The sequence below is a fragment of the Caretta caretta genome, chromosome 6 (assembly GCF_965140235.1).
Source record: "Caretta caretta isolate rCarCar2 chromosome 6, rCarCar1.hap1, whole genome shotgun sequence".
In the NCBI taxonomy this organism is placed as follows: Eukaryota; Metazoa; Chordata; order Testudines; family Cheloniidae; genus Caretta; species Caretta caretta.
In genome coordinates, this window is record NC_134211.1 from 65,582,256 (window position 1) to 65,599,471 (window position 17,216).

At 38.5% G+C, this 17,216-nt stretch overlaps 1 protein-coding gene and 1 pseudogene across 5 annotated transcripts in view; one reads left to right on the forward strand and one right to left on the reverse strand.

The window, feature by feature from the left end:
• Window positions 1-17,216, forward strand: part of RGS6 (regulator of G protein signaling 6) — a 526,529-nt gene that overhangs the window by 56,674 nt on the left and 452,639 nt on the right. The window lies entirely within an intron of this gene.
• On the reverse strand, window positions 1,916-4,114 carry LOC142072384 (E3 SUMO-protein ligase KIAA1586-like; annotated as a pseudogene).

Consider the following 17,216-nt stretch of genomic DNA (forward strand, 5'->3'; position numbering starts at 1 on the left):
GAATAAATCCTTATAGAAATCCAGTCTCTCTGAAAATACTTCCCTCTAATAGTTTATATAGTACTGAAATGCTTCATACAGTAAAAGAGGTTAGACTTCCTGTACTTTCTAAAGACAAGAACAAAGTCTTACGTTGCACTTTAAGGCAAGGCATTGGGATTGTGTAAAATAGGTCAGAGATGTATTTAATTTTAAAAAGGCTGGACTTGTGAGGGGGAGAGAATAAAATTTTCCATAATTGCAATCAGGTAACCCTGAGGTGTGGTTATCATAAAATAATTACACCCCAGAGAGATTAGAGGCATCCACCATTGCCTGCTGCCTCATAATGCCTCAGGGATGTGATTAATTTATGATAATTAAAGATCTTAAAGTGGAAGTATTGCACAAACATGGGAAATCTGAAAAAGTTTGGAGGTTGGGGCCTGGCATAATGTTTTATGTAATAATGTTTTAACTTTTTTGTTTGTGATCTTCTTTTTCTGTCCCACGTGTTTCCTGGCTCTTAACAGTGGAAGTGGCATCATGAAAGAATTAAATTCCCACAGGACCCTAAATATACCAGTGCCCTGCTCATATTAGCATAAGATTACTAGTGTTATTCAAAGTGGGGCATCACCTTTGGTAAGCAGTTTAATAATTTAAGTACCTGCCTCTTTGAACCTGCTCAGATTGGAGGCTGAGATCCCTATTGCCACTGTCCAGGATAGTGAAAATTTGTAAGAATATATATTTTGTAGAGAGGGCTCCAGACAAATAATTCTGGATTCAAACTTTCCTCTCATTTAGTGGTATTTAGGGTCTTGAGGTTTGGTTTGGGCTTATATCTAATCCACCTTCCCTTCTCCCCTCCAATTAACCAGTGAAATTTCTGCTCTTCTTTCCTCTCATTTAGCTGATGTGTAGGCTATTAAAAATGCTAAGGTTGTAACCACTATAGGTTTTTCACTATCCATGTATATTTCTATAGTTAGTTAGTTCAATACTACCTTCATTTCCCTCTCAAATCCAAGAGTGTTATTACAAAGAACATATCTTTTCCCCATTCTCAAAAGCATCAAGACTAATAAAAGACCATCACACAATAGATTCCTACAGTCTTACAGTAATAGTTAACAACCTATTCTTGAAAATGTGTAACAAGTCATGTTGCTGCATAAAAATATATACATGAGGTATTAACATGCAAACAGAACAACCTCGAGGTCTCTTTGCAGATGAAATTTGCTGGAGCACTAAACATATTTTTTTTCTTAAATTTCTATAGTTTGGTTCATTGCTAACTCCACTTCAGACCATGCATGGACCAGGAGAGGTTTTGTAGTTTATCTGGTTGGTTTAATGGCTTAGTAGAAGTAGCTCTTGCGTCTTGGGTGAAAACTACATTAACCACACAAATAAGAGAGTGCTAGATTTTGAATTTAATGCTTGTGCAAAAGACCATGTCTGAAGTAGAATTAGCATTCCTTTCCCCACCCCTATATCCAGTGATGAGCTGCCAAAATCTTAACAACCGGTTCCCTATAAAAAGTTCTGATTTAAGGGATGTGCCACAGTATGTATTTTTTGTACCTTTTTCCATAAGAAGTGGCAATGCATTGAGTCATTGGGAGTCACACTTAACAACCAAAAAAAAAAAAATAAAAAACATTTTTACATGTTTGTTACAATAGAAACAAAGTATTGCTCTCTTAAATTAATTTAAAATACATTTGAAAAGAAGAAAATATAAAAAAGAGATGTATGAGTAAGCAAATGATAATATTTAAGAATGAAATGCCTATTATTCTTGTATTTTAAAATATTACATGTGAACTACTTAAGTTATTAAAAATAAAAAGTGTAATATATTCATGTTGAAGTATACAATGCAACAAGCAATATTTTAAAGAATATTTAAGTACATTATTTATTACTAATTAGGTAGTAATTTCCAAATGGCTTCTTGATCTTCTCTGTAATCTTTGGTGTTGGATACACAAACTATGGCATCTAATGCGGATCGATGACTTCTCATCCATGCTTTAACATATGGTATTGGATTCCAGGAACTTAGTGGTTTTCCCAACAAATTGATGGTCATAAAGCTTGAGATATGTGTAATTGTTAAATTCGCCCTTTTATCACTACAAATAATATTCATCAACGAAAAACAGAACAAATTGCAATTGTGTTCATAATTTGCTTTGCTTTCCTTATTGTTTCCGGATCAAGAAGATGTTTTGATTGAATGTTATTCTCTACATAGTCACAAAAATCATTTAAATCGACTACAAATTTTATGAATTTGTTTAATTCATGAACTTTTTCTTCTCCTGATTTCCAAGGTAACCCGACATCTTCAATATTCCATGAAGTGGGATCCATAACACTGAATAATTCAACTATTTTAGGTGTATTACTAGAATGACCTAAATTATCTTCTTTATATTTAATGTGATTTTCGTTTAATAATCTTGCCTTCATTTTTTCAATAATACACTCTATTACTTTGTCTCGTGGCAGTGATTTAAACCTTACATTATCTTCAAACTCTATGCAGTCAAAAGCATCACTTTCTATCATTTCATTAATTTTATTTTCATGTATACCAAAACTATCTTTTAATTGTATGAAAAAATCAACTGTTCGTTTGATTAGCTTATCTGCCTTTGTTAAACTCAATTGTGTCACTTGCAGTGCATTTGATAATAATGCAAGTTCATCCAAAATGTCAATCATTAATGGCAAGTCTTTTAAAAATTCTTTGTTTTTCAATCTTTTTTCCATGCCAGAAAATTTCTTATTTTTTGAAAAATAAATATAAAGAGCTGGATAAGCTCTCCAGACCGTTTTGACAGCTCTAAGGCTAGAAGAAGCCCATTGTGGACCAAAAACACGGCCTATTTTGATTATTTCAATATATAGTTCTTCAGAAACTTTTTAAAGTTCAAACTGACTTTTATTTGACTGATGAAAAATTGCATAAATCTTGTCCAAAAAAATCTTGAAATGGCTTATTTCATTGATATCATTTATAGCATCATCTAAAGCCAGTTGTAGCCGGTGATTCAAACAATGCCAAATTCTAATGTTTGGAAAATCTTGAATGAGTCTTGTAGCAACTCCAGATTTATGTCCAAGCACGGTGCTCACGCCATCAGAACAAAATCCGATTAAATTTTTCTTTAAATATTCTGTGTCAAATCCTATATTGGTTAACATATTTCTCAAAGCATTGTAAATATTTTCTGCTTTTGTTGATTCTAATTCCACTAAATTGAGAAAAATTGTTGGTGAAGAATCTTGTAATTCACATTTTATAAGAATTACAAGCACAGTTTTCGTTGAAATTGTAGAAGCTTCATCAATAATAATACACATCTTTGAATTGTTTTAAATGATTTTACTAAAAATTTGTTTTCTTATTAATTCAGCAATATGCGCTACGATTCTGATGGCCGAAAATCAAGAATGTAGGCAGTTCCCTAAATCAGTTTCATTCTTAATTTGTAGCTCTACTTCATCCTCCATGTCTGACATTGGTCGGTTTCTTTTTACTAAGCTGTAAACTATGTTGAAAATTTTGCTGGTTATTGCAATATTTTTTTCAGTAACTTTATCAATCACTTTAGTGAGAGGTTCTTTTTTAGATTCATTTAAAATATTTATAACTCTCAAATGAGAGCTTGATTCAAAATGTTCCTTCATTTTGTTTCTTAATGAAGGTTGCTGAACTTTTTTCATCAGTTCCAGATGCTTTAATAGTACACTTTTGCCATTCCGAAGAAATGTGTAAAGATTTTCCTCCAAGGACCCCCAAATGTGACATATTTGCACAGTGGGAACAGCCAAGTTTTTTGCCTTCAATTATCAAGCCATTATATTTCTTTAAAAAATATTGTGCCTGCTCAGAAGTCCAACAATCGGGTACTACATTTTCACAATCATGTAAATCCTCTTGCATTGCGGACACATTTTCAGATGATTCAACATTTAAGATATTTTCATCACCAAAATTATTGTCATTGGTGTTTTCAGCATTTAAATCCTTATTTTCACTACTAGAATTACTGACTAATGATTTTGTCATTTTAGTGGAAAACCAGTCACGAATGCTTTTCTGGCGTATCATTATGAAGGGTAAATAATATTGAATAGAAAACTTTAATCTTCGAATAACAGTCCAGTTAGTATTACACACCGAAATATCACACGCAATTTACTAGAAACAAACAGACCGACTATGACTCACTGGTCGTGTTGAATTGTACAGAAAACAGTTGAGCAAGTGCACAAACGACGCAAGTGCAACCAGGAATAATAAATGAGACGTTTGTCTTGCGTCAGGACAAACTTGGATGCGACCGAGTCGCAGCCTGCGACATTACATGCGCACGCGCATAGCAACATAAATCTGGAACTATCTGTTGTAGAAACGGCTCTTTAACTGCTAGCATTCTGCGTCCCTTTGCATTTAAAGTTTATTTGTGTACACCGTATTACAAGTCTTCATTAATTTAAGGTTTCCCATTCCAGTTATAAATTTTACATTTACCTGAGCCCCCCACGGAACCCCAGAATGACAGCAGGCTAAGCGGTGCCGACGGCCTGGACCCCATCTGGCAAGGGGCTGGTGGTCGGAACCCCAGTCCGGCGGTGGGCTGAGCAGGGTGGCAAGGGGCCGGTGGCCGGGACCCCAGCTGGCAGGAGCCGGCGGCCAGAACTCCAGTCTGGCGGCGGGCTGAGAGGGGTGGTAGACAGAACCCCAGACTGGCAGCGGCTCATCCGCTGCTGGTCTGGGGTTCTGGCCGCCAGCTCCTGCCAGCCAGGGTCCCGGCCACCGGCCCCGCTCAGTTCCGTTCACCCAGGCAGGCAGCGGGCAGAGAGGGGCCAATGGCTGGGACCCCAGCTGGCAAGGGGCCAGCGGCCAAAACTCCAGTCCGGCGGCGGGCTGAGTGGGGTGGCGGACAGAACCCCAGACCGGCAGCCGCTCACCCGCCGCTGGTCTGGGGTTCCGGCCGCCAGCTTCTGCCAGCCAGGGTCCCGGCTGCCGGCACCGCTCAGTTCTGTTCACCCAGGCAGGCAGTGGGCTGAGTGGGGCCAGTGGACCCCGGCTGGCAGCAGCGTGCCAGTAAAAATCAGCTCACCTGCCACCTTTGGCAGGCGTGCTGCAGGTTGCCGACCCCTGCCCTATTATTTTCTACACCATTTTATAAGATTAAGATTATTCGTTTTAAGATCATTTTATAAAATTTGTTTTCCTAACAATTTTTAACATCCGGTTCTAAAACTGCTTCAAAATTTAGTAACCGGTTCCCGAGAACCGGTGCGAACCGGCTCCAGCTCACCACTGCCTATATCCACATCGGGGTATTCATGACATGTTTACTAGAAATTTCAAGCTTTGTGCAGAAAAATCTTTTTTGCTCTTTAGAGTAAATATGGAGACTAAGAACACCAAAGGCCAACTTCTGTGCTGAATTTAGTACCCAGATGTGTGTGACACTATTTTGTGTGCAAATCACACTTCTTGCTACTTTGTCAGCCAAAGTGATGGGTTTTTTTTAATTATAATAAGTGCAATGCTTCAAAGCATTATGGATATCTCTTTTGGTGACTGACATTGCATGATGAAAAATGATCATCCAGCCAGGTCAATCAGATATAGGGGTAACAGAAGCTTTTCCTCTTATACCAAAGCTCTTTGCCTGTGTCTTGTTGACCTCCACACGACCTCATGGAGATGGGATAGTCCTGTTTAGCTGACTGCAAGTTGAAAGATTCATCTCGTTACTTATGCTTTAAATGTAGGGTAATTTCTTTTTGAAATCTATGTGTGCAGGATTCAGATTTAGAAGTTTTTTGACAATTGCAGAGTTAATTTTCATTTTATGCTAAGTATTTTTTAGTAGAAGTTTGCTATCTAGTGAATTTCTGAGGAATATGTTTTATATGCAGAGATGAGTCTAGCTAGCTACTATATAACATTACCCCCTTTCATTCCCCTTCACTATTTGATGCCTGCCTATCACTGGGCCCTTTCCAAAGAAGAAACAGTACGGTGTTCTCTGATTCTGCTCTAATTACACCTTTGTACTCCATCCATATCTATCCACAGTATAACTAAATTTGTGCATCTTTATGAACCTCAATATTCTTTTAAGTTTAATTCGGTTTATGGGCTACTCTTTGTGTCTTGTCTATATTACTTTGCAGAGATGTAAATATGCAGTATTTGCCTTTGACTTAATGGCAGTTCTTCCTGTGCTGCATTTACTATGTATGATTTTGGTAGTCTATATATAGTTTTAATATAGAATATAGTCTATATATAGTATTAATAATTTAATCTCTAGAGCATTTCATTTAGAAAGAAGGATGGAATAAGGGGAATTGTTTAATGAACAGGTGAATTACACTGTGCAAGATTCACCTTTACCCATTAAGAGAGATAGTAGCTGGGTTTATTCCATGATAGCTCTTTGTATTTTTAAAGTGAGGTTATTTGGAATCACTCAGCATGACTGTTGAAGCTTTTCTCTTGTAGTGATATTCCAATCAAGTGGTTCTGGATGTGGCTTCTTTAGGGTCTCATTCATACGACTGCATATCATTTGGGGTCCTCTACAAATCATGCATTATTGCCTCTGGGCAATATTGGAGATATGAGTTGAAAACAGCATGGAGAATTAACTCTGTCTTTCCTTGCCCCCTCACTCCAAAGGGGATGAAAATGCTGCCTCCATATTGGTCCCAATTCCTGACAACGAAGACTAGCAAAATGCTTGAAATTTGGTACCCATGTGGTACCATGTTATGTTGCCACTGTCTGCCCAAGTTTTGTGCTAGCTTTTTACATACAGGCTTTTTGTGGTGTCATGTCAAGCTGGAAGGAATGAAGAAGAGGGTGCAGTATCAAGAGAAAGTTAAGTTAAAAGGGAAGTCAATTCAGAGAGATGTTTAGTGGTACCCCAGTTTGTCTCAACCAGCTTGTTTTGTGGTGATGGTGGGACCAAGGAAGAGCTTCCTATGCAAATATAACCAGAAAGCATAAAGTTGCATTTCTTAATTTAGAACAATCCCTTTATGTGCATTTATGGCATTATGTGCACTGCTACCTGGTGTCAAAATTTTAATGCATATGAATTGTTTGTGCAGGCTGAGGGAGCAGAATTGTCTCAAATTCAGAACTATTAATGCTGTTCACTTTACCATCCGGGGCATACTCATTTGATTGCAGAGGAGGATTGTATTGACTGTTTGGTATTTGCAGGTAATCCTTGTATTTATTTCAGTCTCCAATTTGCCTAATGATTTAGACATTTCTCCACTGACCAGTGTACACCTCTCTAAATGTTTTCCCCAGAGCAAGGGAAACCTGCAGGCATCTTCAGGTTTAACTCTCTAATCCTATACACTGTTTTCTAACAAGAATATTTGAAAATCCTCATACTTATGCAGCATGCCTGACAAACTAATCAGCTTTTCACACTCACTAATAAGACTTTCCCATTCACACTGCATTTTTATTCAAACTTCTCACCTATTCACAGTGAAAGTCATTGCATTTTCTGCATTGTTCATTTCCAGTGAGCTAAATCACCAACAGCTACGGTCAGTCTTCTTTGAATCCAAAAAAAGCTTTGTTTGGATTTGGATGAACATGTATTAAATCAAAGAAAAATCATTCATCAAGTGCCTCTAAAAATTAGAAGGATTTTCTAAGAATGGATCTGTAAAGTGCTTTGCTTACTGGTATCATGTTGCTCAGCTTTTGTTAATGGAAGTTGTTAATGGCCATTATCTCACTGCATAATTTTTTTTCTGATTCTAACACTGGAGATTCAAATTCTCCGAATCTGAACCTTTTTGCTTGACCTTTTTGTCATTAATTTTTAATATTTTGACGCGCAATCACACTTCTTTATCTAAGACTGGAAACCGAGATACCAAAATGCACCAAAGGATTAATCCTGTGGTATTTCTAACCAGAAAGACAAAAATAATCTGTATCGACAAACTGAACCGAACACTTTGAATCATCTGAGATTAGAACATAAGAACATAAGAATGGCCCTACTAGGTCAGACCAAAAGTCCACCTAGCCCAGTATCCTGTCTTCCGACAGTGGCCAGTGCCAGGTGCCCCAGAGGGAATGAACAGAACAGGTAATCATCAAGTGATCCATCCCCTGTCGCTCATTCCCATATTCACTCATTGCTCATTCTTTTCAGTTTCAAAACTTTGTTTAATTCATTCTGATATTGAGCACTTGAACTTCAAAGTGGTAGTCTTAGTCTGTCCAAACACTTCCCTACCCCCCCACTCCCCCAAACTGCTGTTTGCATGAGGCTGTTAAAGGTTTCCCTCTATTTTGGGGCAAGAGAGAACTTGTCTGTTACAGGCTTGTGATGTTAAAAGAAAATAATATAAAATATTTTTAATGAAAAGTTATTCCAAAAGAAAAAAAATTACAACATTCCATTCTGATAAGGTAGAAAATCTTTGTTTTGATTTTTTTCCTCAGCAAAATTTTATTGAAATCAACATATTCATGCAGAATGTTTTTTGATTTTGAGAAATTGGCAGTTTCTGGCAAAAAAAAGTTCAGTTGGAAAATTTTCAACTTGCTCTGCATGGTTATTTGGTTCAGGTGGGTTGCCCTCTTTGTTTGGTGAATGTGATAAACTGCTATTTAAAGGATGTGGCAATAAAGATGGTCCTAGGTCATATATATTGTATACTTGGTGTCACTTCCATGCTGTTCTGTCCACTGAAAAGGTGGTTCACCCCTACAGCTTTGTTTAGAGTGTCCCAAAAAGAGGTGGGTCCAGGGAATAGAACAAAAATATCACCAGGTGGTAAGATTCATGTGAATGTATTGTGTTGGGAAATGCAAAAGAAAACAAACTATAATATGTTTTAATTAGGGTGAGTCTAGGGTGCAAAGTTCAGATCAGAACCTCAGCTAGAATTGCCAGGTGCCTGGTTTTCAACTGGAAAGTCAGGTAGAAAAGGAGACCTGGCATTGTCCGGTCAGATGTACTGACTGAACATCAAAATCCCAGTTACCAGAGGACTGGAAGGTGGGGTGCTAGGTCATTAACCTCAGCCGGGGCTGCCTTCTATCTGCAGGCAGGCTCCTTGTCAGGCCACAGTAACTCCCATGACTGCCCCAGAGTAGAGGGAGGCCAGCTAGTGCGGGGAGGGAGGTCGAGATGATCCAGCAAGTGACAGGGTGGGGCCTTGGGGGAAAAAGGCAGAGAAGGGCAGGGCCTAGAGGAAAAGAGGCGGCAGAGACAGGGCTTCGGGTGTCCAGTTACCAGCAATTAGAAAGGTGGCAACCCTAATCTGGACATTCCCCAAGTCTAGGGTCTGTGTTTAGATCCAAAGTTTTTCGTTTGATCTCATCTAGTGGTAAACCAGGCCCAGGCATCAAACTGGGATCTGTATTCTGTGGCACTCAGGTGCAGAGATTGAAAATTCTGTAGCAGCATTATTGTAGGTTTGCAATGAATTAATTATGAAAATGAATTATACTGTGAGTATAGAAACCCCTGTGATATTTCTGAGATCTTAGTTTATATTATACAATTCCCCACTTTTTGTCAAGGCTGCAGATTACTGTATTTACAACTCAAAAGTGCATCAAATGGGTTATTGGGGAAGCTGCATGTTTTGGCAGCTGGATAGGGGACAGTTTGAGCTTTTGACCTCTAGCAGGCACCTCAGCTGAATGCTCCTGCTAATCAGCAATGCAATAGTTAAATGCTGACATTTTAAAGTATCTTTAGGAGAATGGGTCAGTTCATAACTCCCAGCAGCTTTAGTTTTAGGTTGTCTCAGAAAGACAATACTGCATTGGTTTACACTTGGTTCGTGTTTCTGGGGTGATCTTCACAACCCTGAGGGCTGAAAAGATATTTTAAAATGAAATTATGGATTCTGGAGCACAATTCTGCGGCAAGGAGCAGATTCCATGACCACACATGCATAGAATAAACAGATGTACTATGCTCCCACCTTATTTCTGTCCCCAAATGTACACTTCTACCTCTCTCATGGAAGAGTGTCATATCACTGATTCTCTGGGTCAGATTCTTCCCTCTGGGTAGCACTGTTGACTTCAGATGAGGCTCCTGGGTGCAGCAGAATATAGTCCTCAGCACCATGGCACATCTAAATTGAAATGACCTTTGAAGTTGAAATCGTGACCTCACTGAAGTCAATGGGAATTTTGCTGTTGACTTCAGTGGAGCCTGGATTTTACCCTTAATCTCAAAATTTAATTTTAAAACAAAAATGAAATGAAATGAAGGAACAAAATAGTGACAGTTGGAACATGCATTCATCAGTGCTGGGAATAACTCCAGCAATAACATAATCATAGTCAGTATGTTGTGTGAGACAGAATAAGAGGAATTAGGAATAGTTCCTGATAGATGGAGACCTGGACATCTGATCTGTGGTGTATACCTATCCATATTGATGAACTAAAGGATAAAGCTGACCAAAGTAAGACTGGGCTCTGGAAATGTGCCACCTCACATTAGATTGTACCTGGGCAAACAAAATAACTTGCCCCAAGCATTTGGGAATATTCAGTGTCTCTAATTCAGCACTGGACTTGGTAACTTTAGCCTGAAGAAGAGAAGACTGTCTCAGTTCACAAATAACTTTGTGATTTTTCTATAAATCATCCAGGAGACAGAATGCTATTACAACACTATGTATTGTGCCAAACATCAAAATATGTATGCATCACTTCTACCTTAAACATCACAAATTATGAAAACTCACATGATAACAAGGATGCAGGAATCATATACTTAAAGACCAGAAGGCCTTGTCCTGATATTTTTTATATTCTTTCCTCCGTACATAGTATCATCTGGTAGTCACACTTAGCTGATGAAAATTCTGTTCCTTCAGATGGAAGGACGTGATTCTGCAGAAACCCCCTCAGCTTAATCTTATTCACTGTCTTTCTAATATCATGCACCTAGAAATGTTGAAAATCTACCAGTGATGATCTCCCAGCCTCTACACCCTGTTTTAGTAAAACGCTTTTATTACACTTTTATTCCTTATCAGGGGAACAAAGTCAGAAAGCTAAAGCCAAGCTTCTTATATACTGGAAGAGTTCTCACTGGGATGAGCAAAAATTCCTCAGAGTTGCTAGTGGGAATGGGGTTTGAAGGGAAGGAGCCACAAAAGTGGAGAGAATACAAGTGGATAGATAATCTTAAGGTTGTGAAAATAATATTTTCATGTTGAAACTATTGTGGCCTTTAAGTCAACATCGAGAAAAAGATAAGGTTGCTGGACTTTCTCACCTTGAAGGGCACTTTCAGGACGGGGTGCTGGAACAGTTTGTTTAGTGGGGGTGCTGAGAGCCATTGACTCAATCTGTAAACCCTGTATATAATGGAAACCACTTCAAGACGATGGGTGCATCAGCACCATCAGCACCCCCAGCACCCCTAGTTCCACCACCTATGCTTTCAGGTGAAAACAACCTTCCTACAAAGCATGAAATATTAAACAAAACCTTTCATTTTCTCATCTCTTTCCGTCTTGTTTCTGTTCAAACATTTTACAGTTTCCTGAAAAAACTTATTCTTGGTGAAATATTTTATAGGCTGATGCAGTTAAGTGCTTTTCTGTATTTAAAAAAAATCAAAAAAATCTTTCTCCTATACAAATGGACTTCTGGCATTGACTCACTGTTATCCTTTAACTTGTGAGCTCTTCAGCACAATTTGGTTTACTGATGGCTAGCTCATTTTGATAAGGTGGCAGTGTGTTTCAGTACTTTGGGCACAGGACTGGGAGTCAGGAGACACAGGTGTTTATTATTTTTGACTCTGCCACTGATCTGCTTGGAGTGCTTGGACAAGTGAAATGAGTAGAATATGTAAATTTTTTTGTAACCTGCTTTGAGATTCTGTGATGGAAAGTGCTATTATGTATTACCCGTCATCCCCTTTGGCTCCTGGTTGTTTGTTCCTTTTGTATGCTTAACCTCGCTATAAGCCTAGATTGAGAACTCTCTGGGGCAAAGACTGTCTTTTTACAGGAATGTTTGTAGCGTCCATCACAGTGGGATCCTGGACCTTGTATGGGGCCCCTAGGTACTAGTGCAGTACAAATAATGAATGTCATAGGAGTCTTTACTTCTTTATTAACTTTTAAAATCTGATCTGTTGGATTGAGATACAGGCATAAGAATAAAAGAAGGAACAAGTTTAGAAATGGATTTATATTATAAGAAACCATAAATCAAAGGATAAAGGATAAAGTGAAGCAATTATGAATGCAGGCTTTTCTGAAAATTTATTTGGCTTTTTAAAATGTCAGATAAAATACAAATTAAAGTTGTTGACATTAAAAAAATTGGACTTGGGGTATATAGTGGTAGTGGTAATATCTTGCAATTCTGTTTGGACTGCTTCAGGGGACACTAATAACCTTGTTGTGAATCTCTGGAGCTATGCATTTTGCATGACAGCAGAGAGGGCAGGGTTGACTGAGTTTTGTCTGGTATTACTCCTGAAGTAGCTCATTCTAAAGTTAAAGCTGATAATGCTTTGCCAGAAACCTCTGCATCATGCATCATGAAAACATACCTTTAGCAATAGACTCAAGGAGCTTAATTTGCTTATCTTCACAAAGAAAAGGTTAAGGAGTGACTTGATCACAGTCTGTAACCACTATATGTGGAACAAACAAATGATTTAAAAAAGAGCTCTTCAGTCTAGCAGGCATTGATATAACAAGATCCAGTGGTTGGAAGTTGAAGCCAAACAAATTCAGAATAGAAATAAGAGGCACATTTTTAACAATTTTCAGAGTAGCAGCCGTGTTAGTCTGTATTCACAAAAAGAAAAGGAGTACTAGTGGCACCTTAGAGACTAACCAATTTATTTGAGCATAAGCTTTCGATACATCCGATGAAGTGAGCTGTAGCTCACGAAAGCTTATGCTCAAACTCACGAAAGCTTATGCTCAAATAAATTGGTTAGTCTCTAAGGTGCCACTAGTATCCCTTTTCTTTTTGCGAATACAGACTAACACGGCTGCTACTCTGAAACCTGTCATTATGCAAGGCACTGCATTTAGCCGTATGGAGTGGAAATCTATCAACTTCATGAAAAAACTCGTACAGAGGAATGCATCCGATGAAGTGAGCTGTAGCTCACAAAAGCTTATGCTCAAATAAATTGGTTAGTCTCTAAGGTGCCACTAGTCCTCCTTTTATTTTTAACAATGAGGGTAGTCTGCCACTGGAACAGCTTACCAAGTGTTGTGGTGGATTCTCTGTCCCTGTCAAGTTTAAAATTAAGATAGGATGTTTTACTAAAGTATAGGCTCTGGTAGGAACAGGAATTAGTTTTCAGGGAAGCCTTATGGCCTGGTTTATACGGGGTCAGAGTAGATGACAAAGGTCTCTTCCGGCATTCTAATCTATTACTGATTTTTTTGTTTTTTTCCAAAATGGAATCTCATTGTGAACAGAATTTGGAAAATATAGATCCTTTAAAAAAAGTACTAAAATCTCCAAGGAAATTGCTTTAAATACAGAATACAAAGTGGTGTCCACTTAGTGAATGCACTCTAGCTGAAAGTATTTTAGCTTGAACTACATAAAATAAAAAAGGTTGGCAAACTCTTAAAGCATAGACTTTACTTCAGGGCTTGATGTTAAATCCTTTGCTTCTGGGGATCTGCTGCTCGTTAGCTCTATGCTCCTGATTTTAAGTTGGTACTTTAAAAAAGGGGGAGAGAGAGGAAGATCCTGTAGGCATCTATTTGAGAGATGAAAGGTATGAAAGAGACCCACAAAGTTCCAGAAATCTGCTTTATTTCTTCCAGAGGCCTTGTAAAACCAAACTTTCTCCCTCTATGAAGTGTAATGTGGGGAGCAGGCAAGAGAAAGATAGAAAGTCTTTATCTAGAGCTTTTTTTTTTTTTTGCATTATTTTCTGCTCCCTGTTTGACTTTGCTCTTAATGTTTGCTTTTAAGAGGCACATTCTGTCACAATTTCAGCCTCTTTGCTTCACATTAATTTACAGAAACATTTCAGTCTCTCTTACAACACTGTTCTGTCTGCAGTATGATGTTACAGGAAACATTTCAGAAATCTTTTCTTTATATTCTATATATAGTCATTCATACACACAAAGATCTCAGCTCAGTATTAATGTGTTGCTTTTGCATTTGTAAAAGCGAATGCTGTACAGGTAGAGTCTGATTCATCCTTCCCCTGTACCTGTACCCCACTGGAAAGGGTGGAATGAGGGGGTGGAATTCCTTTGGAAGATTGCATTTCAGCCTCCATACTTTCTCAAATTCTCCTTCAGAATTGAAACCCTCCATACTTGGCTTCAGCCAAGTTTGTGCAACATCGCTTCAGCCATTTTTAAATTAGAGGAGGAGGAATTATATAAATAAATATTTAAATCTGGTTGAAAAAAACGTCAACACAAGTTTTTCATTGGAAAATGTAGGTTTGTCAAAATTGAAACATTTTGTGGGAACATGTCAGTTTTGAATAAATTTTTGATAGAAAAGTGTTGAAACAAATCATTTAGACTTTTTCTTTTCATTCTGAAAATATCTATGATCATTTGTTTTGACCTATTTGAAATATTAATTTTAGTATTATTTATATATAATATTATGTATATCTAATAGTGTGTAGTAATGCTTTGAAATTATCAAAACAAAATGATATACCTTATCAAAATGATTCAACATTATCAAACAATTATATTTTTCCAAATCAGGTGGGTTTTTTTGAATTTCTATTCCCCGGTAGGGTTCAAAATTTAGATTTTTTTTTTTTGTTCTGACTAAAAAATTTTTTTTTTCAAAATCTTGGAATTTCACACAGAATGGTCATGTTCCAACCATTTCTTAAATATGTAATATTTGAGTGTGTGCATGTATGATTAGGACTCTTGTGCAGAGAGCTCAGAAATGGATGAACTTCAAACTTACTATGCAGCCAGGCCTCAGTGAAGAATAAACTTCAGGTGAGTTTCATTTTTATTTTAAATAATAAAGTAATTCATGTTTGAAAATTCACATTATTGCATGTAGACTAAAACATTTGTGTTAGGTTTTTTTGTTTCATGCTTGTCTGTGGAATTATGGAGTTGAAAAACTTCATAATGCTTTAGCTTTTTTTTGGATATCCATACATTAGAGAAGTTTAGAACATATGCAGTTGCATAAAGCTCTATTGTGTAACTATAGAGTGCCGCAGCATTGTCATTTATAACATATGTACTATATATATAGTAAACTGTGCTGCTTTTTAAAATCAGTAGTTCTCAAACTTACGTTGTGAAGAACTTCTTAAGACTGTCGTCTTCTTGTCATGTGCTCTTCTTCCACCATCCCAAATTTTAGTGTAAGAAAATTAAAAATACTTGAAAGATACTTTTAAAAGTAACGGTTACTAAGTATAAGGGATTCATGAACACTTGTTGTTACACAGTACTACGTATCTGTGGCTGTTTTATTTGAAATAATACATATTAGTTGAAAATGTGCTGTATGGTTGTCCGTGCATGTATTAATAAGGTTTTCACTTTATTAATTTTTTTCTTTTAAAAAGTATACTATTCTCAACTTTCATTTTAAATGCTGAATCTGTATTTCCCAGTAGTAGAGCTCGATGACATTTTAAAGACTTTTCTTCCAACCAAAACATGCAGATTTAGGTAAACCAAAACATTTTTGTGAATTCTGATTGATTTTGGCAAATTGTTTTAGCCAAAATGAAAAAAGAAAAAAATTCTGAAATGTGTCTGGGTTTTCCACATCCCAGGTGAGTGCTCTTGCCACTGGGCTAAAGATTAGTAGGGTGACGCCATTATTACCACCATTTTTGTAAACCTAGCCCTTCATTTCTTTTGCTTTTAGTAAAAATACTCAAAATGAAACATTTTATTTTGGCCTGAACAAAATGTTTCATTTAACCTGAAAAAAAACTTTTCTTTACTTTTTTGATTTGCGATTTGTCCTCCCTTGATTCCCCGCCCCGCACCCCGAGCTGCCAGTGAACTGAAAAATCAGTTATTCATGAGTTCTACTCAGTAATTCATCAAGGGAACGTATATGTCTCCAAATTTGTTTGTGTTATGTTGTTTCTATACAAATATTAGTCTTAGGCCACGGTAAGTGTGTGGGACTCATCCCTGCGGTGCTTCCTGCTGGTGTCCTGGGAATTAGCTCTACTTCCAGCATTGGAGCGCCCTCTGCAGGCTGGTTTCCCGGTTATGCAGAGCCCCAGTGTCCCTCCCGGACCCGGTGCCCCTTGTACACCGGGGTGCTGCCCCCTGGCAGTAACCCGTCACTTGCAGGATCTCCCCTCCCCGGGGAACCCCCACCCCTTATCCCTACCTCGCCTCAGTCCAGGCTACTGCCAGTCACCAGCTAGCCCCTGGGCCCGACTGCAGTATAAGCTACTCATCACAGGCAAGGTTGGGTTTGGACCTGCTGCCTCTGTCTAACCTTGGGCTGTCCCCTGCAACCCCAGTACCTGTTGGGCCTAATACTAGGCCGCAGCCTGGGGCTTTCCTGGCTGGAGCTCCCCAGCTCCTCAGGCCCTTCCCCAGCCCTTCTCCAATCTAGGTTCTCTGCTTAGGTCCCTGCAGCCAGGTCCTCCCTCTCAGAAGCTAGAGAGAATCTTTCAGCGCCTGGCCCACAGCCCTTTTATGAGCCAGCTGTGGTCTGTTTGGGGCATGGCCACATCTGAGGCTGCCTCCCAATCAGCCCAGCTTAAGGCTCCCAGCCCCGGCCCTCTCCAAGGGCTGGCTTTTAACCCCCTTTGGGCCGGGAGAGGGTGACCACCCCACTACACCACGCTTACACTACCGGCTAAATTGGCACTGCTGCAATCAATCCAGTGCTGTCAATTTAGTGGATCCGGTGAAGATATGCTAAGTCGATGGGAGAGCGTCTCCCATCAACATAGCGTAGTGTAGACAGCACTGTAAACTGACTTAAGTTACGTCGACTTCAGTTATGTAATTTATGTAACTGAAGCAGCGTAACTTAGATTGACTTAAGTGCAGACCAGCCCTTAGACTATGGACCAATGTAGTTTTGGAGTGAGGAGGAAAACATTTTCTGTGGCGGGTTCTCTTTAAATACATCAGTGGCAGCTGTTAAGCTGCTCAGAGTTTTCAAGTGTTAAAGTAGTGCTGGAGGTGATGGGCAG